This window comes from Chroicocephalus ridibundus, chromosome 1 (genome assembly GCF_963924245.1).
Source record: "Chroicocephalus ridibundus chromosome 1, bChrRid1.1, whole genome shotgun sequence".
Lineage (NCBI taxonomy): Eukaryota > Metazoa > Chordata > Aves > Charadriiformes > Laridae > Chroicocephalus > Chroicocephalus ridibundus.
The window spans coordinates 134,350,452-134,375,157 of record NC_086284.1 but is presented as its reverse complement, the minus strand read 5'-3'; the positions used below and the strand labels follow the sequence as shown (position 1 = coordinate 134,375,157).

The window sequence follows — 24,706 nt, the reverse complement described above, 5'->3', positions numbered from 1 at the left end:
ATTTTTTTAGTTTTTTCCAGAAACTTCCTGTCCTGTTCCTAGCAGTCTAAATCAGATGTTCACCAGCGGGGCTGTGTAGATGGTTTCTTCTAAGAAAAAAGATAGAGATAATCTTTCCCAGGATGTCATATTCTGAATGTAACTGAAAATGTTCAGAGAACAACTGAATTTTAATACGTAAGGAAAAATATCAAAATACTAAAATCAAAGTGATTAATACGTTAAAAGTATAATTCACTATACCAGTGAATTATTTATGGCATCATAACAGTGTCATCGTGCTGGGAGGTTGTATCACTGATGATAGATATAATTAGACCAGTAATCTCTTTTCATTCACTACAAGAAAAACTTACTGTTTGAATATGCATAAAGATAATTTACATTTTATAAATTGAAAAAAATAGTACTTTATTAACCACTGAGTTATATTTCCCCAAGCAGTTCTTCAAGTGCATATATGTATTTATTCAGTGCATGTGGCCTCAAGTCTGTATATTTATACATACATTAGACTGTGTTACTATTTGTAATGAAGTCTAATTACTGCACCAGCATGTGTATTAACCTCAATGCAGGCAAATTCTGCTTTTGCATATAGAGGCAATTCACAGGAAGATCTATAGTGTTGATCCAAAAAGGAGACTAAGATGTCTCTAATAATGTTGCTTCCAAATTGTTTCAAGTGATACACTTGGAAAAAGGACAAAAATTTTACAATTAAAAATGTATTTTTAAAATTCAGGTAGCTGTTATTGTATTATTGACTTCCAAAGGTGTCTAAGCATTTTTTATCTTAGTGTAAAAAGCACAGGAAAGAAACATCTTGCAACCAGAAGAGAATATTCAGTAGCTTGAAAATACTGTTCCCTAAAGTGGTGCCTGGAGGAACCTCCAAATATTAATTAAAATGTTCATATAAATTGTCTTTTGGTGAACTTTCTTTTTTCCAATTAATAGCCCTGCCTTTACCTTTAATCTTTAAAATTATAATTTCATAGCATTTATAAGGATGTTTCATAGCATTTATAAAGATGTTAATAGATTTATAAAGATGTTTAAGTGAAAATTTGGAAAACACAATTGTTCTTTCTCAAGTTGTGTTAAAAACTGAATTCAGTTGTTAGTACGAAAGTGTTGTGTAAATTAGTCATGTCTGATCACCCTCCATTCCCTTGGAAGGCAGAACGAGTTCAAGTTCCATAGGAAGAGGACTCCCAAAACAATGCTGCCGCCTTTGCACTGTGACACAAGGGCTGAATTTACTGTATCTATATATATATTTTATTTTTAAAAAAAGTAGCATAGTAAATATATATATGTAAATATAGGAAATATGGATGTAACTATAGTAATAAAATATATACAATGTATATATATACACATGATAATGTAATATGTAAAATAATAATATATATAGTATATACATATAAAATGTATAAGCAGTACAGAGGCCTAGCAAAGTCCATTCATGGGAACAGCTGATCTGAAGAAAAAGGCACTATTTTCCTAGTAGTTTTTGCAACCAGACCTGGGGTCTGAATATACACCTCTTGCCCCATTTACAGTCATTGCCCCCATACTGGCCTAATATAAGAACGTGAGCCCTGGTTTTCACAGGCAGTAACATATATGTGATCGATACTGGGTTTGTGCATGGTAAAGTGATTTTTGGGGCACAAGGTGGCATTTGATCAACTCTGTGTGGAACATTTCGGGGGTTTTTTGTGTCAGTCCACCACTGGCTGCAGGTTGAACTTCTGTCCTCTGCTGAAATGGAATTCCCTTTCATCACAATACGAACTTCGTTCTACCAGGGAGTGCTATGATTTACACTGAATTCCTGTTCTGTTTCTTCAATCTTCGAACAAGTTTGAGCATTATTTGACCATACAAAGAGATGAATGACTGTTTTGATGTTAGGTTGAAGAAAGTCTAAGTGCTTTGGCAGGGAGGATTTCCAGCTTTGACAATGCTCTAGGCAAAACGGAAGCTTGATTCGTGTCCATACAGAAAGAACTGTATTTATGATTATATATATCACTTGTAATCTCCTGTAAAGAGAGCTGGTTTATGCAAAGCTTGATCTCATATTTAATGAGACAGACTGTGTGGAAAACTGAAGCGCATCTGTGGTCAGAAGTGAGAGAAGAAACAATAAACTTCAAGATTCCTCCTCTCAAATGTGAACTTTTAACTTTCAACCCGAGAGAGAGAGAACAAACTGACATTAGGGAAAGGAGAAATCATGTTAAATCTTAGAAACCTTACCAACCTGACCAAATTTCGCAGTAATGTGAATTGCAATTAATTCAAATCGATTTTTTAAAGGACATTTCTTCAGAAGGTAAAATTTACCCCAGCGCTGTGGTCTTACAGTCCTATGGAGCTAATCTAAATTCCCAGTGAACCTAAAACTCCTTAAGTTAATGAGTCACGCACTTAGTGAAAGAGTACAGGAAGACTTGGCGTCTGTGCTGATTATATGCAGGCTTGCATAAGAAACATGGCCAAGAGGAAAGTACTCTTAGGACTGTTTTGCAGCCCTACCCAATGATCCGAAGCTCACTCTGTCCTCAAACCAGGCTGTCCCCTGGGACAAGGCTGGAGGCAGATCCGCGATGAGAAGGGCAGATGGGAGGGAAACGCTGAAACTGGTGGAGGAGAAGGCATAGGCTGAAGGGACGAAATAAGGTTACCGTGACGGCTGCTGCTTGGAACTTGCAATAACCCTCCGTCTAAAGCAAATAAGTCTAAAAGATAGGCGAGGGCTGGAATAACAGTTCTGCCGGCGATACTATTGAAGCGCCGCGTACCTCGGCGCGCAGAGGTTTAACCAAATCGGCCACGTTATTTTTAAAGGTGTCTCTGCCCTTGAGCCACCTCCCCGTCAAACGCAGCCGACGGACGGGCCCGCCGGAGTCCGGCTCCGTCTCCCCGAGCGAGACGCGGCTTCAGCTGACAAGAGAAGAGCCGGAGGAGGGAGAAGCGTTAATAAATGCAGCACCGTCATTGCCGCATTGTGGTGTCGGAGGGCACTGCCTTACACGGCGGGGCTGATCAGCAGGGAAATTAAAGCCTTCGCCGCTTTCGGGCGTTAAAAATTTTAAGTCCCTCGTCACTTTTCGGGATCTGTCGGCTCCGTCAGATTCCGCTTCGGGAAACCCAAATCTTCTGCTCCTTCGCCGTCCCCCCACCCCCCGCCACGACCCATGCAGTGGAAACAGGGCCACGGGCGCGATGTTTTTATTCACGTCGCGCCCTGCCAGCGTGACCCTCGGCGGTTTGCGACCACGTATAGATGTGTATACACCCCCCTATCTATCCGTAACCAACAACCGCTGCCCTCTCGGCCAGCCGGTCCGGGCGGCCGGGCTGCCCGGCAAACGCAGCCACCCCCTCATGAGGAGCCTACCCTGCCGCCCCGTCATGAGGAGCCCCCGGCTCGGAGAGTAGGGGGCTAACGGCCACCGACAGCCGTTGGGGAGCGCGCGCCCCCACCAACTCGCCAGCTACCTTTGCCCCCCGGCGCCCCCTTCCAGCCCTCGACGAGGAAGCGGCGTTAATTGGCAGTCTCGGAGAGCCAATGGGCGGTGGCGAGGCGGGAGGTCGCTCTTCGCCCTCGCCCAATCGAGCCAGGCGCCTAGCGCGTCCGCCAATCGGAGGGGCGGGGGAGGCGGGCGGACGCCCGCCTCCCCCGCCCCTCCGATTGGCGGACGCGCTAGGCGGGCGCGGGGGGCGGCAGTCGGTGCGGCGGCGGGGAGGGGAGCGCTGGGGATTGTCGTGAGTTCCTCTGCGCTCTCTCGCCGTCTCCGTCGGCTCTCTCCCTTCTTCCTTCGCTGCCGGCGGGTGCAGCGCAGGAGACCGGCAGTTCCCGGCGCTTCAGGTGAGGGCGGCGCCCTCCCCTGGGGCCCTTAGGCTCAGATGAGAGGTTTGAGTTGGAGGCCGGGGGTTTAGACCCCTGTCAGAGCCTTTTTGGGGGTGGGGGGGACGCGGAACGGCGGGCGGTGGGACCCCACCGGCGGGCGCGGGGAGGGCGCTTGGTTCAGCCGTGGCGCCTGGGCCGGCGCTGCCCGTGCCCCGTAGTGTGCCGCGAAGGCCGCGTTGGGTGCCGGGGGGCTGAAGCGGGGGGGTGCGGGCCCGCAAGCCCCGCGGTGGTGTCGGGGTTTCCTCTCCGACGGGCGCGGGGAAGGTGAAGGTCTCCTTGCCAGGGCGCCTGGCGGGGAAGGGCAGGGCTGGGGCTTGCCGAGGGATGACGACACTGGCTGTGGGGAGGCTCGGTTCCTGTAGGAGGGAAGAGCTCCCTGCTCGGGGAAGTTTAGTGACCCACTCGGTGGTGGGTGACGGCGTTGTGTTTTGGGAGGGGAGGAAAAGAGGGCGAGGAGGGAGACCTGAAATTGAGCCGTTGGGTTTTTCCTTCCCGGCTTTGAAATCCCGGCGTCCCGGATGACGGCAGGTAACGATGCAGGTTTGGTGGAGGAAGGTGTTTCTATGGGAGAGAGTGAGATTTTAGACGGTTTACAGCCTCCTGAGTACCGGTAATGACACAGCTACGTCAGGCTTCTCAGTCTTGCCATTGCTGCCTTCTCCTCTTGACTTTCCCATTTTTGGTTTGTGGAAAGAATCTCCTCATCTCCCAGAGTGAAATGTCTGTGTGAGAGACAGAAGTCTCTTTATGTGCATCGAGGCTACCTGGTTAGAGAAAGACTGGGTATCTACAGCGTCTGCTTGGATTGCTGTATCCATCTTTTCCGGCTGCTTGGCTGTCTCTGGTTGGAGTGACTCAGAAGCTGATAGTCTCAGTCTTCTGAGCCTTCATCCTTTTGCCCTAGCAGTAGAGGAGTCCAGAAAGGTGTGAGTGACACATGTTGTCCTTTGCAAACTGAACATTTGAAAACTAGATGTAATCTGGTAGTTTTAAATGTTTAGTTTTTTTGGTAGCTATTCTTGATTAAAACCATAGATTAGTTAAGGTAATTTAAAACCAGTACACCACTGCTCATGTTTCCTGTACTGATTTCAGTAGGTTTGACCATTTGTACGTGACCCACACTGGGGTAAAAAATGAGCCTTCGTATGTGCTAGACACTTCTGTTTTCTTCTGTTGCACTCCACGACCTTGTAACAGACTGCTTGAAAGGTTGCCATAAGACTGTTTTCTCTCACTACAGGGGTATTTTTTCCCTTCTGTTAATTTGGATTTAATTTCAGAGTTTGCTCTGCCCTGCTGTAAAGACAGAGCCTTTCCACTGCTTTGAAAAGGTAGAAGTATGAACAGTGCACTATTATAATAGTCATAGTGAAGACTGCATTATGTAAGCAACTGAGTTTTCATTCTGGTTTTAGTGCAACAAAAAGGTCATTCTCCTATGTCTGTGATGGGACTAATATAAAAACATTGCTTCATTGCTTTCTTGGGGGTGGGAGGGAAAGGCTTGTATTTCTGTTTAAAGGTGAGAGGTAACTAAAACAGTTTGCCAGCTGTATTTCAGATGGGCAAAATTTCTTAATTGTGTTTTTAACTATTAAGGTTATTAGCACCAAGGGCTAATGTGCTTGCTTTTTCATACCTGTACCTGCTTGAAATTATGTTTTGTCAAACTTGCAATTTGCCTTCAAAGATAGAGTTACGTTCTGCCAGTTATGACTGAATCAGCTTACACAGTAGCAAGTATTAGTGCACAGGGCATGTTTAATTAGCACAATGCAGCATCATTTTAGAGATCTCTGATCATATTATACCACATCTTAGGTATGGTAAGCAGGAGAGGACTGCAGGTGCCACCTCATGCTCTGTAGTGTTAACCTTGGCATGGCTGTTTAGTGTTCAAGTGCTCCAAACTCCCCTTGGTGCATAGTTCATGGTTCTAGAGTCACGTTCTTCAGCTCAGGGTCTATGTGTTATGCAGTACCGTACTAGAATAAACATTAAAAACTGCCCTGTGGGGTTAAACTGCATACCACACATCAAGCAGCAATATCAGTGTTAAAAGGAAGATACATAACACAATTGTAGTTAGCGATGAAATAGTTTACTAATGGTTGATAGGCAAAACTGTTTTGGAATTATTTTTTCACTGAATGTTTTTGCAGTCATTTTGAAGAGGGTGTGCTGCAAGTGGATACAATAGTTAATATTGAGCTGACAAATTAGATGGCATTTATGATTGCTGGGTTTGATGTTAGCTGTATGCCTCTTTGTGGATGGTCTTAAGTGTTTTTAACTTTGTTTTTTAATCTGTCATAGGTTCATGAGAGAGTTTCTATATTCTACAAGTCATTTCTGTGACAAAACCTTCATTTTACTTTGTAGTGTATGTTTAACTGTATTTTTCTAGTTCTTCTTTTTAGTTCTTTTAGTATTTGAAATACTGTTATAGTAACATGGCCTTCTGATTGTGCAGTGATATTCTGGGCGACGTTTTGATCGATGACTGTTTGTAAATAATACCCTCAGAAAATACCTAGATGATATATTTTTCTAATGGGTAGATGTCTGCTTTCTTTTGTTGTATGAGGGCACTTGAATGTTGGTCTGAAAATCAGTATTGTGAAGCCGTTATTTTTACCAGGTGACATGTTTGAATGATTCAGTGTTAGGCATAAGAAGTTTTTTTTCTCGTGGTCTGTTTATACAACATATGTGTACCTCTTTCTTCTCTAGAGCTGAGCAAGCTACTTGCTTAAAGATGACCTTATGTCAATTCTGTACTTCCCTGATTGTGGTTAAAATGAGCCCAAAAGTTTCTGTGACTTGAATTGGTAGCCTTTAAATGCAGGACAAGAGACTTCTATGCGTGTTACAGGAATGGCAAAGGGTAAAATGCTCAGTGGTGCTGCTAGTCAAGAATTGCTTGTGCTTGTAGGAACCTGTGTGAGTAATATAAACTAGCTAAAAGGTAGCTTTCTGCTTCTGAGATGGTGCATGGTTTTCTCAATGTGGGAGTAGCAGGTCCTGGGAAAAGTTGCGTCGTCTTGTACAATCGGGCAGGAGAATGGTAGGTGCAGATCGAAGGTTTTTTTAAATAGATTTGTTTAAACATGCACGTAAACTAATACATTGGAGTAGTGTTTTGTTGATTCTTGGGATCTCTGCTTTTTAAAAGAAATTCTAAGATTTAATGACTTACTCCTTGCCTCAGCCCAGGAATGAAGTCTCTAATGCTTGAATTGAAGACTAGTCCGTGGGATGAACAACTTCTTTGTAACATAGGATTTAATTCAAATTCTGTCTTAATCCCTAAAACTTCAAGAAGTGGCATTGTTCCTTTCAACTAAACCTAGTTAGTGATTTTTGACTTGACTTAATGTAACAATGAATTGTTCTCAGGACATGAAAAGGAAGAAAGCAGGAAATAACAGTGATGTAGCTGTATTGAGATAAACTGAGCTAAGTATTCTAAGTCTGTGGTTGAATACAATGGTGTACTTAATATGAATGTTAGCTGGCTAGCTGGCTTACTGGGGTTGGGAGGAATAACCTAAAGTCAGTGGTAAAAAGGCTGTTGTATCCTCGCATTGGTTGTCAGTTGAATTTGTCATGAGACTTGAATGTCATCCCTTTATGTGCTGTCCTGCAAGGTTCCTTGCTTGGGGCAAGGGAACAGTCAAAGTTTTTCTAACGGTGGTGGTCTAGAATCTGCCTTGATATGAGCTCCTTGGAGCGTGAGTAATTCTGCTTGAGCCACTGTGAACTGGTGTGTCTTGGTAGAGTCCCGTGAATCTTGGTGGACAGGATGTGTCAATATTTGAGAAGGTACTCAGCCCTAATTAGTAAATAGGGATAGAGCTAGCATGGATATTATAATGCTGCACAGTAATGAGCTCTCTGAAGCAGGAAGAAAATGTCTCTTAAGGCTTTAAGTGATGTAGTTTGGTTCAATTTTTTAGAATATGCAAATATTTAAAAACTGTTCTGTCTTACACAACGTGTTGTAAATATTTTGACAGTGTTGGAAACCTGTGTCTTGCAATGTTTAGTTTTGGGCCAATGCATGTTATTAACCCCTTTTGCCTTGTGTAGGACTCTGCTTAAAGTTAAGAATTAATTCCAAGGCAATTTTAAACAAACTTCTTTGCCTTTTATCTTATACTCTAGACCAGTGAATAACAAACCAGATTACAATATAACAGCAAAAATGGCGCGGGTAAGAACAGTCTGTCAAATCATATTATTAAATGTTTGTTTCAAACAATTTTACTGAATGAGACTGGGTTTTATGTAATCTTTTGATGTAAATTTATAGATGTGACATAGTAGGTGCCCCGAGAATGGATGCCATGCAGGTTCTAAGTAGCACTGTGAGGTCAGAGTTTGCAAGTATGCATTTTAAATATCGTGTAATGCCTGTTGTGATTTTATGTATCACAGAATTGCGATGTACTTGGAAGCTCTTAGCTTTTGATTATAAAGTAGTAGGTTGTTTACTAATATTAAAACTGGATGACTGTGGTGTTTCTGTAATCTTCATTGTGAAGTGTCTTTTTGCAGAAATTATCTGTCTTGTTATTATTATTGGGTCTTTGTACATGAGTAGCACAAATAGGACTCATAAATCTGATTTTTATGTACGATAAGAAGGTAATCTCCCCCACATATCAGGCACTGCCAGCTGGTGATTGTAACAACAAAAGGTGTGTATTGACTGAGTTCTGAAAGGGCTAGCAGAGTTCTCATGCCTGCATCTGCAACTCTGCTTTCTAAGCCAGGGGTTCTGGGTTCCAAAAGCAGCTTGCACAGAACTTCTTACTTAGTATTGTAATGGTAGGTGAATATTGAAATAAGAATTTTAGTTGTTCTCAATAGCAGATGCACAGCCATACTTCAGTATTCTTTTAAGCTTATGTGGTGGGTTTTTTTTTGGTTGGATTTTTTTTTTAATTTCTGACTTAATAGGTCAAATGAAGGGTATGGGGTGAATATGGTTAATGTGTCCTTCTTAAAAGGAGTAATGTGAAGTACAGATTTCAATAAATGACCTGCTATGAATCATAGGACAAATGGGACATCTTTTTAGTTTGACTTATGTCTCTGATCCTCTCCCTTAATAGAGTCTTTCTTGGCAAATTGACAGGTACCTGGATCACTGCTGAGTGGAACAATGCTGCTTTCTTGTCAGGAGAAATGATAAATCTATAACAAACAGGTCTAGGTATGTTAAAGCAACGTTTTGTATTTAATGGAACCACATGTATACAACATCATCTGGTAGGCATGCTTACTTGCACAGTCCTTGAATAACATTTTTTTAAAGCATTTTTTACCAAAGTCTTCAGGTTTTCTCTGTCCCTTAGTAGTTACTGACAAAAGCTTCAATACTCTTTTTTGTCTGTTTGTTCTTGTCATTTATCTGAAATAATGTAACCAATCTAAGTAATCTAATATCTGGTCAACATACAGTTGTGCTTAAATTGAAGGAGCAACTGGACAGATTGGTTAAGCTCTAGGATAACTGAAGGGAATTATTTCCAAGTTCTTGCTGGTTTGAGGTGACGGTTCCATTCCAAAATGTGAGCACTCTGGTTTACGTGTGAGAACTGGAACTGGATAACCATTTTCTTCAAAGACCTTTTCTTTAATCTTTGTGTGTTAGGATAGAACTTCATATAAAGAATGCTGTCAGTCTTGTGTCATTCAAATACGGTGAGAAATAAATTGAGTGTTTAGGTGTTCCTCTTTTGGCAATGAAATTTTTGTCCCAGGGAACTTTTAGAGCTGCAAGTCATTCTTGCATTGAGTTGAGGTTTTTGTTTTTTTTCTGAAAGCTGGTTCAATTGAAAGTAGGAACAACTGGCACATATGGATAAAGTATGATCAACCAATAACCTGTGATTCATAGTGCCGCTTCCCAAAGCAAACTTTGATGCTGTTTTAAGTAAACAGAATCATAAATGAAAAGGTAAGTGGAAGAAGTTTTATATGGTTATCATATCATTGATGGTCTGTGGTGGGTTGACCTTGGCTGGATGCCAGGTGCCCACCAAGCCGCTCTATTACTTCCCCCTCCTCAACTGGACAGGGGAGAGAAAATATAACAAAAGCCTTATGGGTTGAGGTAAGGACGGGGATTACCAATTACCATCATGGACAAAACAGACTTTACTCCGGGAAATTAAATTAAATTTATTGACAATCAAATCAGAGTAGGGTAATGAAAAATAAAACCAAATCTTAAAACACCTTCCTCCCACCCGTCTCTTCTTCCTGGGCTCAACTTCACTCCTGATTTTCTCTGCCTCCTTCCCCCCTAAAGGCACAGGGGGACTTGGAATGGGGGTTGCAGTCAGTTCTTCACGTGCTGTGTCTGCTGCTCCTTCCTCCTCGCACTCTTCCCCTGTTCATGCATGCCAGGCGCCTGCTGCAGTATGGATTTTTCACAGGGTCACAGCCTCATTCGGGCTGCTCTGGCATGGGGCCCTCTGTGGGCCTCAGGTGAATCTCTGTTCCACGGTTACCCTCCATGGGCTGCAGGGGGACAGCCTGCCTCACCACGGCCTTCACCACGGGCTGCAGGGGAATCTCTGCTGCAGTGCCTGGAGCACCTCCTCCCGCTCCTTCCTCACTGACCTTGGTGTCTGCAGAGTTGTTACTCTCACATATTTTCACTCCTCTCTTCCGGCTGCTGCTGCACAGTTTTTTTTTTTTGTTTTTTTGTTGGTTCCCCCCCCTTAACTGTGTTATCACAGAGGTGATTCCCATTGCTGATGGGCTCGGCCTTTGCCAGTGGTGTGTCTGTCTTGAAGCCGTCTGGCTCTATCGTACATGGGGGAAGCTTCTAGCCGTTTCTCACAGAAGCCACCCCTGTGGTCCCCCTGCTGTCAAAACCTTTCCACACAAATGCAATACATGGTCTAACAATGAATTCGATGGCAGTTGTATTATACCAGAAGTTCTGCCTTTTGGGTTAATACATGTGATGATTTGGTGTAGATTTTTTTTTTAAAGGTATTTTAATGGGATGTACTCCACTCATGTTCTTTGCAGGATAGATAAATTTATTTGCAAATTCAGAATTAACTTCCTGTTCTTCTGTTTTTTTTCCCTTATCTTCGTTTCTTGCAATTTTGGAAATATCCTCAGGAGTGTGTTTTGGAGATGGCTTTAATGAGTAGGCACTTTTTAATCTGTGGATCATGCATTGATGTTCTGTAGGTATCTGAAGAGATGATCTTCAGATAAATGGATTTAAATTGCTGCTGCTCTTAAAATATTAAAATAGTTTGATTGTCCAGTTGCTAATACTACACAGTACAAATGCAAAAGAATTATTAATAGATTTTAATCTAGGAAGGAACCATTTGTAATCAGCTGGTCTTATCTGAAAAGACAAGCCATAGGACTTCTGTGGATGAATCCCTGTTGGAATATGATTTAGCCACAAATAAAACTTCCCATGTAGAAAGAATGGATGTAGGGTCTACCACAACCCTGTTAGTTGTCCAGTTGGCTAGTTAGTCCTGCTGTCTGAAACAGGGTACTCTCTCTCATGTCAGATAATATATCCTTCTAGCTGCCTACCTCACAACACTTTGTTTATATCCTACAATTCATTGAGCACGTTCAGCTGAGTATTCCTCTCCATTTCATATTGCTTCAAATTTGGTGCTTAAAATATTAGGCCATCTTTATGAGATAGGAAAATTAAACTTTGTTTTGGTACAGACCAATGTGGATTCCAAATTAACAGCTTTAGCTTGTGCTTATTTTGGCAAACAATCCAAATAGGTTTATCAGCACTGGTTTCTCTGTTATTTGCTATTTCCTCAGGCTTTTTCTTAAATCGGTTGTGCAGTGGATCAGTCATGACTCCTGATCTTGTTTGACGTCACCAATAATAATGGTAAATAGCTTAGCGGTAGCTTGGTGGACACATCCTGCTCCATTATATTTTTTTGACTCCGTATTTTGAGAGCTTAAAATAAATGCAATATCAGACTGAGCTTGTATCATTCTGTACCTTAATCAGAATACTTTGTGATAGCAAATTGAATGCTATGTTGAAACTTGTGTGTCTTCACTGTAGTCGTTATCACTCAGGATGGTGACCTCATAAAAAGAAGGTGCTGTTAAGAAGTTGGTTGTATTGATTTTTCTTTTTACCTATGTAATAATAATTATGAACTTGTTATGCTCAAGTGGAATCTTATTTGTTCCATTTTGATTGACTTGTCTTTAGTAAACTAACAGTGCCCCTTTTAAAATGCTTACGTGACATCAGTTTTTCTCTAGTCTTCTGGGACTTCCCCATTCAAAACTTCTTAAAAGTTCATGACTTAAAGCCTCCCAAATTATATTTTAAAATTCTTGAACAAAAAGTAATTTAGACATGCTTGTTTTGACTCCTAAGCCCTTTTGATTTCTAATTTGGGGGCTAATAATCATGTCACTCAGATATGATTATTTGTCAGCATTCATAGATTTTCTGCCTCTGTTACGACATTAAAACATTGATACTTTATGAATGATAGCATTGTTGCTAAGGTTATAATACGGACAATAAAGGAGCTTTAAATATATTTGAGGTCTATCACTACAACTATTTCTGTGTTCTTTCTGGTGTCTTTCATCATTCCTAGCTTTTGTTACATTTGTTACCATGAACTTCCCCTCTTTTCCACTTTACCTGTAGCTATTTTTGTAGCTAATTTGTTTTCTTCCTCCAATGTGGTTTGGTGGCAGCTGTTAAAAAAATCTTGTGTGATTCCCTGTGATTCTTGCATGATAAAGTAATATTATTTTATCAGATTGCCAAATCTGAGTCATCTCAGTTGACGCTGGAAGTGGTCCGAGTCAACTGGGGACTGGTATGCAGGTAGTCACTTTTAGTTCTGTCATCCATTCTCTTTTGAGGTAGAGTATACATAGAGTTCCTTCATATTGCGTGCAGCGTGCTCTTTGAATTAGGGCATTGTCACCTATAACGCATGTTAAATTCCATGCCAATTTTAGAATTGGGAAAGTGAAACATGGAACAGATGTCAGTGGGACCAAAGTGCCCCACAGTAATGCAGCGTTCTTCACACAGCAGCTTGCTGCAGAAGGAGCTGACTGCGCTGTGTTGTTTAGTGTGCTTTACTCGTCTTGGGTAGACACTAGTCAGTGCTCATGTGGTGCATGAGCTATGGAAGACGTTGCAGAGGATCTGTGGAGTGTTAGTGTTCTTTAAAGTTGTTAATTCAAATGAGTAATGAGTATTATTGCAGAAGTGTCACTGCTCCTTTCTTGACCATTTAATCCTCTTTACATACATTATAACCACTTACAGACTGTTCAGTCATGTGACTTGTGCAGTGAGGTTTTAAGTGTTATGAAATGTGCTTGATTTATGTTCCCAAATGCAAAAATCTAACTTTTCTTACTTGTGTGCTTACCACTTTCACATAAACAACTGAAATATCTTTTTGCCTGTCTTTCAGAGTTTCAGACTTTTTGAAGAGTATCTTTCTTGTTCTATGCGCACTTGCTTATTCCTTTTATTAGCATAACTTCTTGTAACTCGTTAAGCTAGCTCAGAAGCTTGTTGCAGCTACTACTCACAATGATAAGTAACTTCAAAACCAGTGACGGTTTGTGTTGCTACTAATGTGGGAAATCAGGTTCTTTCCCTGGTGCCCAGCTATTTTTTCCTGCGATGTGCTCTGTGGTGGCACTGTTTAGGTGGCTGTACTGTGACTGGAGTTGGTTCCCTGGTCCGGCAAGAAACTTTTTGACAGTAATTTTCGTCTGGATAAGGCTTAGCACCTGGTTTCCTGAATAGCATCAGTGGCATAGGAATTGGTCAGGAGGAGTGACTGGGGATGTGGGAGAATACCAGATCAACCTTTGTCAGCAGAACACATTTATACCGCAATAAAATTGATTAGGCTTGGTATTGAGATGAGCAGTGCGGTGAATAATTTCCATAAAGTTAAGCTGTAAAGTGAATGTTGGATGGAAACAAGTCCTCATGTAAGTGCTTTTATAATCTCATGTATGCCAAAGATGGTCAGGATGGAATAAAGTAAGGAAAATGGAGTGTATATAAGTGCAACAGAGTTGCTCATCCTAGCAGCTGAAGCTGTGCTACGTGAGCTGCTGAAATACAACTGAGTAAGATTTAACACTTATTGCCTAGAGGCTGTACCCTTAAACTATTTATAGTTAAGGGAATTGAAGATGGGCTTAAACTTATGTTTCTTGATTTTTACCAATTTATATGCATGGCTGAATAGGTAATAAGTTTCAAATAATCTTGAATTCATAAATTTAAAGGTAAACTTGCTGGGTTTTTTCTTGAATTCTTGCTTAAAATATTTCAGTGTGGAAGGACTAGAAGACAGAATTGAAACAGTTTTCAAAGTTGAACAAGTTCTAAGTAGAAAGGAGCTAAAAGTCTTTGCCTTTTGACTTCTAAAACACTCAGTTCTAAGTAGCTTAAATGTTTCTAATGTGTAATGCTGACATATATTCTTATGTAATGAAATGCTGTATTTATAAAAAAAGTGAACGCTAAATATTTTTTTTAAACTCCTAGCAGATTTAAATTAATCTGTTTAACACTTTATTAAACCAGGTTTTGAAGAACTAGCTTTGAATACCCACTCAATATTTAATTTCCAAGATTGAATCAATCTTGCAGAAAGAATCAAGTTAGGGTTTTTTTAGTGTTAGGTTTTTTGTTTATTTGTTTGTTGGGTTTTTTTACTGGGAAAAGTCTAGGTATACACAAAACCCATACCAGCTCTTATTTCCTAGACTGGAAAAACTGCTTCCCTACCTTATTGTAGCCTGTGCTGTTTGGCTTTTTGGTTTTGTTCCCTCAAAAATAATTGAATAGAATTAGTTGGATCCTCCTGTGACTTTTGTTCTATGATACTGCCCAGTCTGCTTTCTTAGCTATTCTCAGCAAAGCACTGTTCCACTTGATGTTTTTTTGATGCAGGTGCACAGATTGGCTAGCAAAGAACATTTTTCCAAAAAGCAGACTGAACAGTATTGTAGAACACTTTTTGCTTTTCTTTGTTTAATTACTCGCTGCACTGGGAAAAGTGAAAGTTTATTCACTGGATATCACGAATGTCTTATCTGTTCAGGACCAAATATGTTATTTATGTTCCTAACCACAAATTTGAAGAGTTTAAAGGACAATCCATATAGTTTAAAAGGATCTGTAGTTGAACCTTGAAATTGGTTTGAATTTGGCTAAGAAATGCTTTGTCCAAAGTAGCATATAAGCAGCTGCTTCTGCTTTGGCTTGTAGTATTCCTGTGTCACAGAACAATATGTGGGTCTGGTCTGTATTTAATTACTCTATTTTTAGCACTTGGTTTAGATCAGGCCATTACGTAGCTTCTGGTAGAAAAATCCTATGAGTTGTATGGGTATCATGAGTAAAATCTGTGCTGTGCAATTTCAATCATTGTCAAGTCAGTAGCAGTTCAGTAATTGATACATGCAAATAGATAGAACAAATATACATTAATTCTGGGTTTATTTTAGGGTTATGCAAGACAACCTATAGCTTCTTTGCTTTAGGCTTTGATCAGTCTAATAAAATATGAAGTAATCTAACTTTCTCTAAGGATCCAATTAGCTTGTTTTTTTTTACTAGCCCTGTAGAGAAACTGAAACTGCAATTGGAGATCTTTGATATTTCTGCCCTTTTTGCCCTCCTCCTCTTTCTTGCAAAACAGGCTAGATAGGAAGCATCTTTGTTTCTACATGTTAAGTATTGCAGAAACACTTTCCTTTGTGTAATTAAACTGTGCTAAATTTAGCATGTAATGCCTACCAATTTATTGCTGAACAAAATTACTAGTTTTACAGTAATAATTTTAGCAGTTTTCATGCTGTTTCCAAGAGATCTTACTGCATAGAAAGGAAATGTGGGAAGAGTTGAACAGGTTTTGATGTTTTCAAGTACATCCAAAGGTATTTTCATTGTGCACATTTTATGTATTTTTTGCATTTGCAGTGTTTATTTCACATTTCATACATATGGATAAAATACTACATTTATTTAAATGGATAATGCTGTACTAGTATCATATCTTTTGTGATTATTTGTCTGAGTTGTGACTGATGATGGCAGTTCAACTGTGAAGTTTATAAAGTTTCTATGAGTTTATTAATATTGAGGGATGTGTGTAGTATCCCATTTGGCTAGAGTACTCACTGAAATGCAATTTATTAGATAGGAAAAAATACCGTGAAAAGCTGTTGTACAAATTGGCTCTCTAAAGCTGAAGATTTTATAAACATGCTTCTCTAAAAATGTGTTTTGAATTTGTCAAGGAAAAATGTATCACATGAAACTTGAAGTAAACTTGAGCTACTTTCTCTAGTTATGCAGCTATGCTGGCCTATGAGAATTACTGGAATATGTAAAGAATAGCATATTGCACCTAGACATTTACATCAGAGTCAGCGTGCATGTTTAAATTTGGAGTACTGTGAAAAATCTCAATCTGGCTATAGTATCTGCCCTAAAAGAGGAAGGAATGCAAGTCATGTCTTCTGTGTGTTTCACCATCGCCCAGTTTCAAGTGCTTAACAGCCTTATGTAGCTATGAATACTAAAAGGGATGCTGGAAATCTAACTACATAAGCTTAAAAAGACATTTTTAAATTTTGCTTCCCAGTTGGCTAACCTTCTTTATGAATGTTTTTTTTTTCTGTTTTAAGAAAAAAAAATCATCTTTGGTGAAAGACAAGTACAAGTAAGGAATTGGCATACATATGGCAAATGCATAAAATGAAAATGGGACAACTTTAAAGTTTTGTCTAAAGCTAGCCTACTGAAACTTAAATATTGAAGCAAGAGAGACCTTACCTACTTGAAAATCTACTTAACAATCTGTTACTGGATTTCTTCTCATTTTGTCTAGAATTTAAAACTTGATATAGAATTACTGGTGTTAAGGTGAATGAATTCAGATGGTAACTTGCATCCAGATCCTGAAACTGTTGAATAAATTCTTGGAATATTACTATTCAAATACCCTAACTAGAGGACTCTAAAAGGTGAGTTTAGAGAATTTCAGAATTTGGATAAGCTTTCAGTGCCTTTATCTTGTAGGCAAAAGTGCCGGATTTTTACTTGTGTGTCTTGAACCAGAAGTTTTTCATGTAGCTAAAAGAACCCTTTCTATGGCATTGTATTATGATTATTTTTTATGACTTTTTTTCCTCCTTTCTACCTACCCTACTTATATTACTTGGTGCTAGCTTCTATTGACTTTTACCTTTCCCAGACACTAGAAAGTGGACAGTGGTGTTGTGTTTTGATTTATGTCTGTCAATTGGAACCATATGGAGATAGTAAAACTAATTTCAATGTTAATTATGCTAGGACTTAGTCAAAGCTGTGAGTCAGCACTAAACCTGTTCAAGTGGCTGCCTTTGATGCTGCACTATTTTTAAGTTTAAAAGGCCACCTTTAGAAACTTCTTTATTTGATGAATACTGTAGGAATGTAGTTTACATATTCTCATACAAGCAATGGGGGAGAACTTAAAAAAAAACACAACCAAACCCTTAGAACTCTTCTGGTCTTACATAACACTACTTATGTTGCAACTCTAAATTGTTCGAGTGAGTACCAGGCACTGTTATTCTGAGCTTCAGAATGAAGACCATTTGCAGATTTTTGTGTGAACCACTGTAGCTTCTTTTAGAAAAAGCTGTCAAAGCTGAATGACAGGTGTATACTGTATTCTAACAAAATGTTGGCTAGACTTAGACTGGTTTGGTGTCATTAGAATTCTTCAATTTGTGTAAAAATAAAAATAAACACATCAACATTTCTGAAAGAATAGCTGCCTTCCTTTGAAAGGAGTTTTAGGTGCCAGCAGTAGAAATGCAAGACTGAAATATTTGGGGTTTACAGCTTTATCTTTTTTTGGGAATGTAGTTGGGCATTGATCATTACTGACTCATTTCACATTCTTGTGATTTGCATTGTGAATTGCAATATTGGATTGCCTATGCTCTCAGAGCAGCATTAAGCCCAGGATCAGCTAATTGAATATTTAATAATTGTGTGAGGGTAACATGAGATAACAATGCAAATACTGAGGGGGAGGAGTTAGTGACAAGAACAGACTTCATGCCAAAGGATGTTACAATAAAAGTATATTCATATGATAAGAGGCAAATAGTTGTACCAGGATGGAACAAACCCAGGACAAAGACTATTTTTTGAGTATGTGTGTACCGAATGGGTGTTTTCACACTACTAGTTACTTGGGTATTTTCAATTTCTGTTATTCAAAATGGACTATAATGGAACCCCCACATTATTACATGAATTAGGTATAGCTTAAATTTTCTGTGTTGTACCAGAAAAATGTTATGTTACCATGAAATTTTTCTTCAGGTGTTAGAATTCATAGTTAAAGGATTAGTTAATGGCTTTGGCCACAAGATTCAACTGTGTAGCCTTTTACTTTAGCATAAGGAAAAAAAAAAAAGAAAAACAGACTACAATCGTGTGTGCGTGTGCAGGATGTAAACAAGCAAATGAAATGTAGCTGACACTGAGAATGGTGCTCTTGTGATCTAAGTTCTTCTTGTCTTTTGAAAGTTGAATGATTGAAGACGTCTGGTGAGTTGGTAGATGCCAATTTTTAGAGTCCCTGTCACTGTAGGTGTTCAAGATACCACTGGGCAGGGTGCTAGATAATCTCATCTAGGCTCCCTTTCCACAGAAGGTTGGACTAGGTGATCTTTTGAGGTACCTTCCAACCTGGGCTGTTCTGTGCTTCTGTGATCGTTATAAATTGACAAATACTCAGCTGAAGCATTTCTTATGGCATCTGGTTACTGTAGCAAAGCCTGGCTATTGAACACTCTTTGAAGACCTACTTGACGCATTGGGTAGTCCAGTCTCATCAGCTCCAAGGAATTGATCTTGTTTTCAGGATCCCTGTGACCCTCACTGTAATCCTAGTTTTTTGCCAATCCAATCAATTATAGCATTGACTATAAAAATCTAGTGTTAAAAATGTGAGTAGATCTTACCTTTATTTTCTGGGAAGCTGAAAGGAAAGGATTTCTTTCCTGTTGAAAACAAACTCTGGTAGACTGTCCTCTGTCACAGTTAACTAGCTCGTTGCTTGCCTGAGTCAAATGGAGCAAAGTGTTTCCAGTGCTCAAGTGTTACCAGTCTGTGAAGGGATCAATAAACATTAGTTGTCTTTGTTTTCAAATTGGCATTTTGGGTTGGAATTATCGCTACAGGCTTTTTAAGATAGCGTGGTGAACGTAAACTAGGTAATAAGATTGTTTCTCTTCCTATGAAACATACTGAATATTCAAATTTCTTGTAGCAGTTATAAGGGGAAAAGGTAGGCAATTTGTTTGAAGGTGTTAGTTAGACATAATTTCATCTTCAGTTTCATAAATTGCAAGGTAGAGAATAAATGCACATTGTCTAAGGAATCAACTTAAGGTTATTGAGCTCTTGACTACTCTATAAAGCACATTCTTTAGTAGCGCTGTTTTTTTAGATGTGGTAAAATACAATTATGTTTTAAGTGTAATACCTGTTTTTCTTTTTTGGGGTAGCTTTGATGCATCAAATATGCAGATATTTTGCCTCAGTGAAGCAGCTATTATTTTGTCTTTCAGATATGGACAGTTGTACAAATTCTTTCAGTATAAACTGGATTTTAAGTTGAACAGAAATGTTAGTATTCCTACTTCTGCTGTGAGGATAGCGACCTTCTTACAAAAGGAAAGAAAGAAACTTTGCTACAGCTGGAGTATGTGTGTATGTAGCCTTCAGATAGTTGTACCAGAGGTAATGATACTCAATGGCATGAGAAACCTTGCAGCTAGACTCACCATCTCTTTCACGCTTTTAGTGTTCTTTTTTTTTTATAATTATACATATTTCTGAAACACTTCTTTGCATGTTTTGAAATAACCTTACTAAATCCAAATATACATCCCCCAAAGTGTACTTTTAAAACATATCTGTAATTACTTTGTTCTTTTAGGAGTAAGGACAGTTGATTGCTCTTTAAAACAACAGTGGTCAGAGACCTAGCTCGATTGTGTGAAGGTCATTTATGATGATGATGACTCTTCAGCTATTGAGCAGCCTCTACTAAAAACAAACAAATGTTACCAACATCATAGCTGTAGTTACTGGAAGGATTCCCTTAGTGGGTTTGTGAAACTTTTGGCCTTTCCAAGAAAGCTTACAATGAATGACTGAGGATTTACCACGTGTACTGTTAGTGGAGCTGACGTTAGCTTTGTGGGTCTAGTTGGGCTTTTGTCAGTCTAAAGCCTCCTGGATTTGGTATGCTTTGCTATCACAGTTTGCCTCTCGTTTGTGCTAGGAGCTAAAGGGAGAATGTCTGCCACTCCAGTAAAGCTGTTGTATTTTGAAGTCCTGAAAATTGAAAAAAATGATGTGCAGGAAACAAGAAATGAATAGGTTTTAGGAGACTTTCTAGATGCAGGCTTACTTTTTCTAATGCTGTTTGTATCAGATGATTATATTAAGGCTTTAAGCCTTCAGAACTGGAAGTGCAATATGCCTGTACTTAAGTTTCACAGGTGTTCTCAGCTGAAGTGTTCTTGTTTTGACCCATGATGCTGAAGAGTATGATTATGAAAATCATAAGTGTAGGACAATGAAAAAGATCATTATATGTCACTTGTAAAGTTATAAATAATATATTTTGTATATTTTTCATCACACTTTCTTTGTTGTCTTTATTTGTCTAAGCTTTTTTCTGCAGTATTTTAAAATCTTAAATACTTCTTTTATTCTTACCCCAACCATACAGTAAAGATAGTTAAATGTGAAGTTTATTATTCATTGGGTAAGCACATGGCTTGGTTTTCTTATTCTTGGGGACTATATGGTCAAATAGAAATGTTATTTTCAGTGATACCTTTAAGGCATTTCTGCATAATCGAAGCTTTCAACTTGCAGCTGTTTCATCTGTTGAACCATTCAGACTTCTTTTTTGATTCCTTTGCTGCTCAACCTATTAGCTAATGAGCCATATGGAGATATGGCTTTGTAACTGTAGTCATATGTAGACAGGTGACTCATTTCAGTAACCACAAGCTATTCTAGAACACTGTCTAGATTAGTGTGACCAGTGACACAGAGCCCTGCCTTTATGGTGTCATGGTGCAGTTCTGCCTATATGTCATTGTCCCCCTGCCCCCTCTCCATGCCTGATATCACAATGAGTATTTCCATACTAGCTGTCAGCTTGAATACAGTGCTTTCAAATCTTGGAAGACAAATATGGTGTGTAATCTATTCAGACATTCAAGCTGAACTCATAAGCACAAGATCACTGGCTAGTTAGTAAAATCTTGAGTTGAAGGTGGACCCTGGTAGCACCTCTTATAAGATTGCTGAAAATTCCCAATGTGTTAAACATAGCTTTAGGCTAATGGAACAAAACCGCTGTAGTACTGAAGAGAATTATTTTCCATTCCTGGCTGGTTATATATGTATGTGCATGTAAGCCGTACATATGGTTTATGCACAAAGTATGTTTTAGAAATCTGGCTTAAGCCATTCCTTTTGAGTGTATGCAAGTTTGATATCTTCCAGCATGATTTTATTCCGTGATACTCACCTTTTCTACTCTGGTTACTTCGTGTTACTATGCATCATACAAAAATACCAATTGAATTCTATTTTAATTTAAAATGTGATGTTGCATTTGAATGTAATGACTCCAGACTTTCTGGAGTCTAATGTAATGCAGTTTTCCAGTTTGATTACAATGTGTAGAATGATTTGCAGTAAACTAAATAGCTTAAGAAATTTGATCACTTTATTCTGAAGCTATTTTTGCCTGCTTTTCTCAGCTGTTATGACTATCATACCACTAGTTTGTGAGTGTAGATGTTACTGACATATGAATTTAGATTAAGTTAGTTCATAAAGCAAAAAAGGTGTATATTTCATGCATTAGCAGTAGTTGTTTCTGGTTTTGGGAATCATTGTGCACCCATTTAAAATGCTGAAGTTAGCAGCATGTATGATGAAAAAAGGCAGTTGTGTATTATGTGCTTTTACAAAGACTTTGCTTCAACATTTTGATCTGCTTTGCATCTGGACCACATATATTTTAAAAAAATAGTCTTGCATACTTGAATTTTCAACACTAGGGTTTTTCAGGCTCTAACCTTGAGAGAGCAATAAATTGAACTTTGTATTATTTGCCTCTCTTCTTTCTGTCTTTTAATTGTTGCTGAGATGCAGGTTAAAGGCTGTTGTTTAAATGCCCTATAGTTAGGGATGGCACAGCCTTATTAAATGAAAAAACACAATGGTAATTGCAAGTACAAGAACTGGTAGCTAATGGGGCCTCTTGTCCCAGTTTCCTTGAACTTCGTTCCAATTTAGATTGTAGAGTAGATGGCTGACCTACTTGTATATACTTCAGTCAAGCATTAATTGAAAATGGCATAAAAAGCTTTCCTTTTCCTGAAAAGCAGGAGAAGGGTAGAAGAGACCAGTCTTTCTGAGACTAGTTGATCAAATTAAGTATTCATTTCACATTATTGCACTTAGAGTTTCTACGTTTGTGTAATTTGTGTGTTTGAGAGCTATATAAGGTCAAGTAAAATGTGTATCCAGATCTCTGAAAATCATAAGGAAGACTAGCAACTCTGTGTTGCTTTTTTTTTTTCCCCTCTAAACCCTTAATAAGATTACTGAAACTCTGAGAACCAAAGAAAAACTTCCACCTTCTTTTTTGCCTAATCTTGATCTCATATGCCTCTTTTAAAGCAGCACCTTGTTTTGCACACTGAGAACTTTAGATTTCCAATTGTGTTAAAGTAGGGTTAAATTTTTAAAAACAAAAAAACCCCACAACAAACACAAAAATTAACTTCCAGTTTAGCTTATCAAATTGTGCATACAAGAAAAGCCATAAAATGAGATCTGTGACCTTAATACTTAAAAGTGATACTTCCAGGTAGGTTAGACCAATGATTTTAGTACATGGTAAGGAGCCAGTATGTTATATTTATTTTTAAAAAAATTAAGTGTTTTTAGGGAATATTTTATTCTACTAGGTCAACAGCCCATGTTACATAGATCACTAAGTGGTAAGTAAAGGTCTTCTATCCTTGTTGCAGTAATTACCATTCCAAGACCAGAAAATTAAATTGCCTGGAAACATGAGGAGTCATGGCTAAAGTTTACCTCAGATTCACTAAGCTGAAAATCTGTTTAAAAAGAATTCAAGAGAGTTTGGTTGGGTTTTTTTTCTTTCTACTGTCCATGTTAATGTAACTAAGTATTAAGCAACCTTCTCCCCCACTTTAACATAAGCAAAAAATTTAAATGCTCCTTAACTGTTCTTTAGAAGCTGGGCTCAGATTGCTTGAAAATCTGAATTAATCTTATTTAATCTGAAATATGAAATACTGTCACATGGTGTTTTGTACTGTTACAGTATAGCATTGATTTTTGAAACACTTGAACAGATCTTTTATTGTTCCTAAAAGAATAATTGGTTATTTAACTTAGTGGAAAGAAGGGTAGTTGACACTAAGTGTGCCTGTTATTGTTTTCTTTTTACGTTTATGAATTGCATTCTGCAGAGGTCTATAAATTTGGTATCAGTTCCAGACATGACACTGCTGAAGTGATGTATAAAGTTTATCTGGCAGTGATAACAGCATACATTGATAGTGTTTTCCCTGAAAAACTACCCTTGAATGTATTTTGAGAATTGAGGAATGTTGCGTGATGACTTGACCTGCTTTTTGTCATCAGGGCTATGATAGTGAGTGGATAATGGCTGCAGAAAGGATTGGTGGTAGTTGAAACTACTGTTTAGAGCTGTTTCACAGCTCTGAACTGAACCAACAATTATGGGGTAGTTATTTCACTTCTGCTTTAGAAAGGGTCCTTGGGTACAGTTCTGTGCTAGCTTACACTGGTCCCTTGAACAAAAGCTATACTAGCAAAACATTTCTGATGTTATAGGATATTTTTGTTGCTGTACATATTTTGAGTAGCTATCCTAGAAAGCTGGTGTTTTTGTCTAGTAGAGAATAGTCCGTTGAGCCCTAAGGAGTTCTGCATGAAAAAGTGATCCCTCTGCACTGTTCTAAGCTAAGTATAGTGTGAGCACATTGCGGTCTGAGAAACTGAGCTATTTTCCTCGGTCTTGGAGTATTCTCCTCTATCATCTTCAGTAGTGTCCTTTTGAGACACAATATAAGAAGGTCAACTTCTGTTTGTGCTTTCTCTTACTTTCTCCATGGTAAGAAAACCATCATTTCCCATTTTCTTTTTTTCTTCATTTGACTTTCATCTCAAAAAAGTGACAGAAGAATTAACTAATACTTGAAGAGTGCACAGTTTGGTCTGGGTCCACCTGTGCAACTAGCTTCCCCTGACCCAATCAGTCCTACTAGTGTCTGCCAAGCATAATCATCTGTATCTCTCTAAGAAGAACAGAAGGCATAGTATGCTGACATGTTGTTAATACACATATTTACAGTTTCTAACAGTGGTTTAGTCTTTGGAAACAAGTATCTGTTAGAGACCATCTCAGGATTAGATTTCGTTCAAAGGAGGCTTCTGAATTGGTTCTCTGCTGAAGTAGAGAAGAGCAGCTCCTTAATATAAGTTTCAGATTCAGGAAGACTAGATTGTTTCACCTTAATTTAAGGGTTTAGATATGTTTCTATTCAATGCACATCAGTATTTCATTAATTAAT

The 24,706-nt window shown here is 38.9% G+C and overlaps 1 protein-coding gene across 4 annotated transcripts in view; it reads left to right on the top strand.

Moving 5' to 3' along the window:
• The first annotated feature begins 3,712 nt into the window (after window positions 1–3,712).
• The window catches only part of PACSIN2 (protein kinase C and casein kinase substrate in neurons 2), a 64,980-nt gene continuing 43,986 nt past the window's right edge, over window positions 3,713–24,706 (top strand). Inside the window, exons 1-2 of one of the 4 annotated variants that reach the window (XM_063354551.1) lie at window positions 3,714–3,886; window positions 9,075–9,152. The gene's annotated coding sequence lies outside the window, so the exon portion shown is untranslated. Of the gene's footprint in view, window positions 3,887–9,074; window positions 9,153–24,706 lie in introns of all 4 variants that reach the window. The other 3 variants (XM_063354558.1, XM_063354543.1, XM_063354568.1) reach the window with 3 other exon arrangements.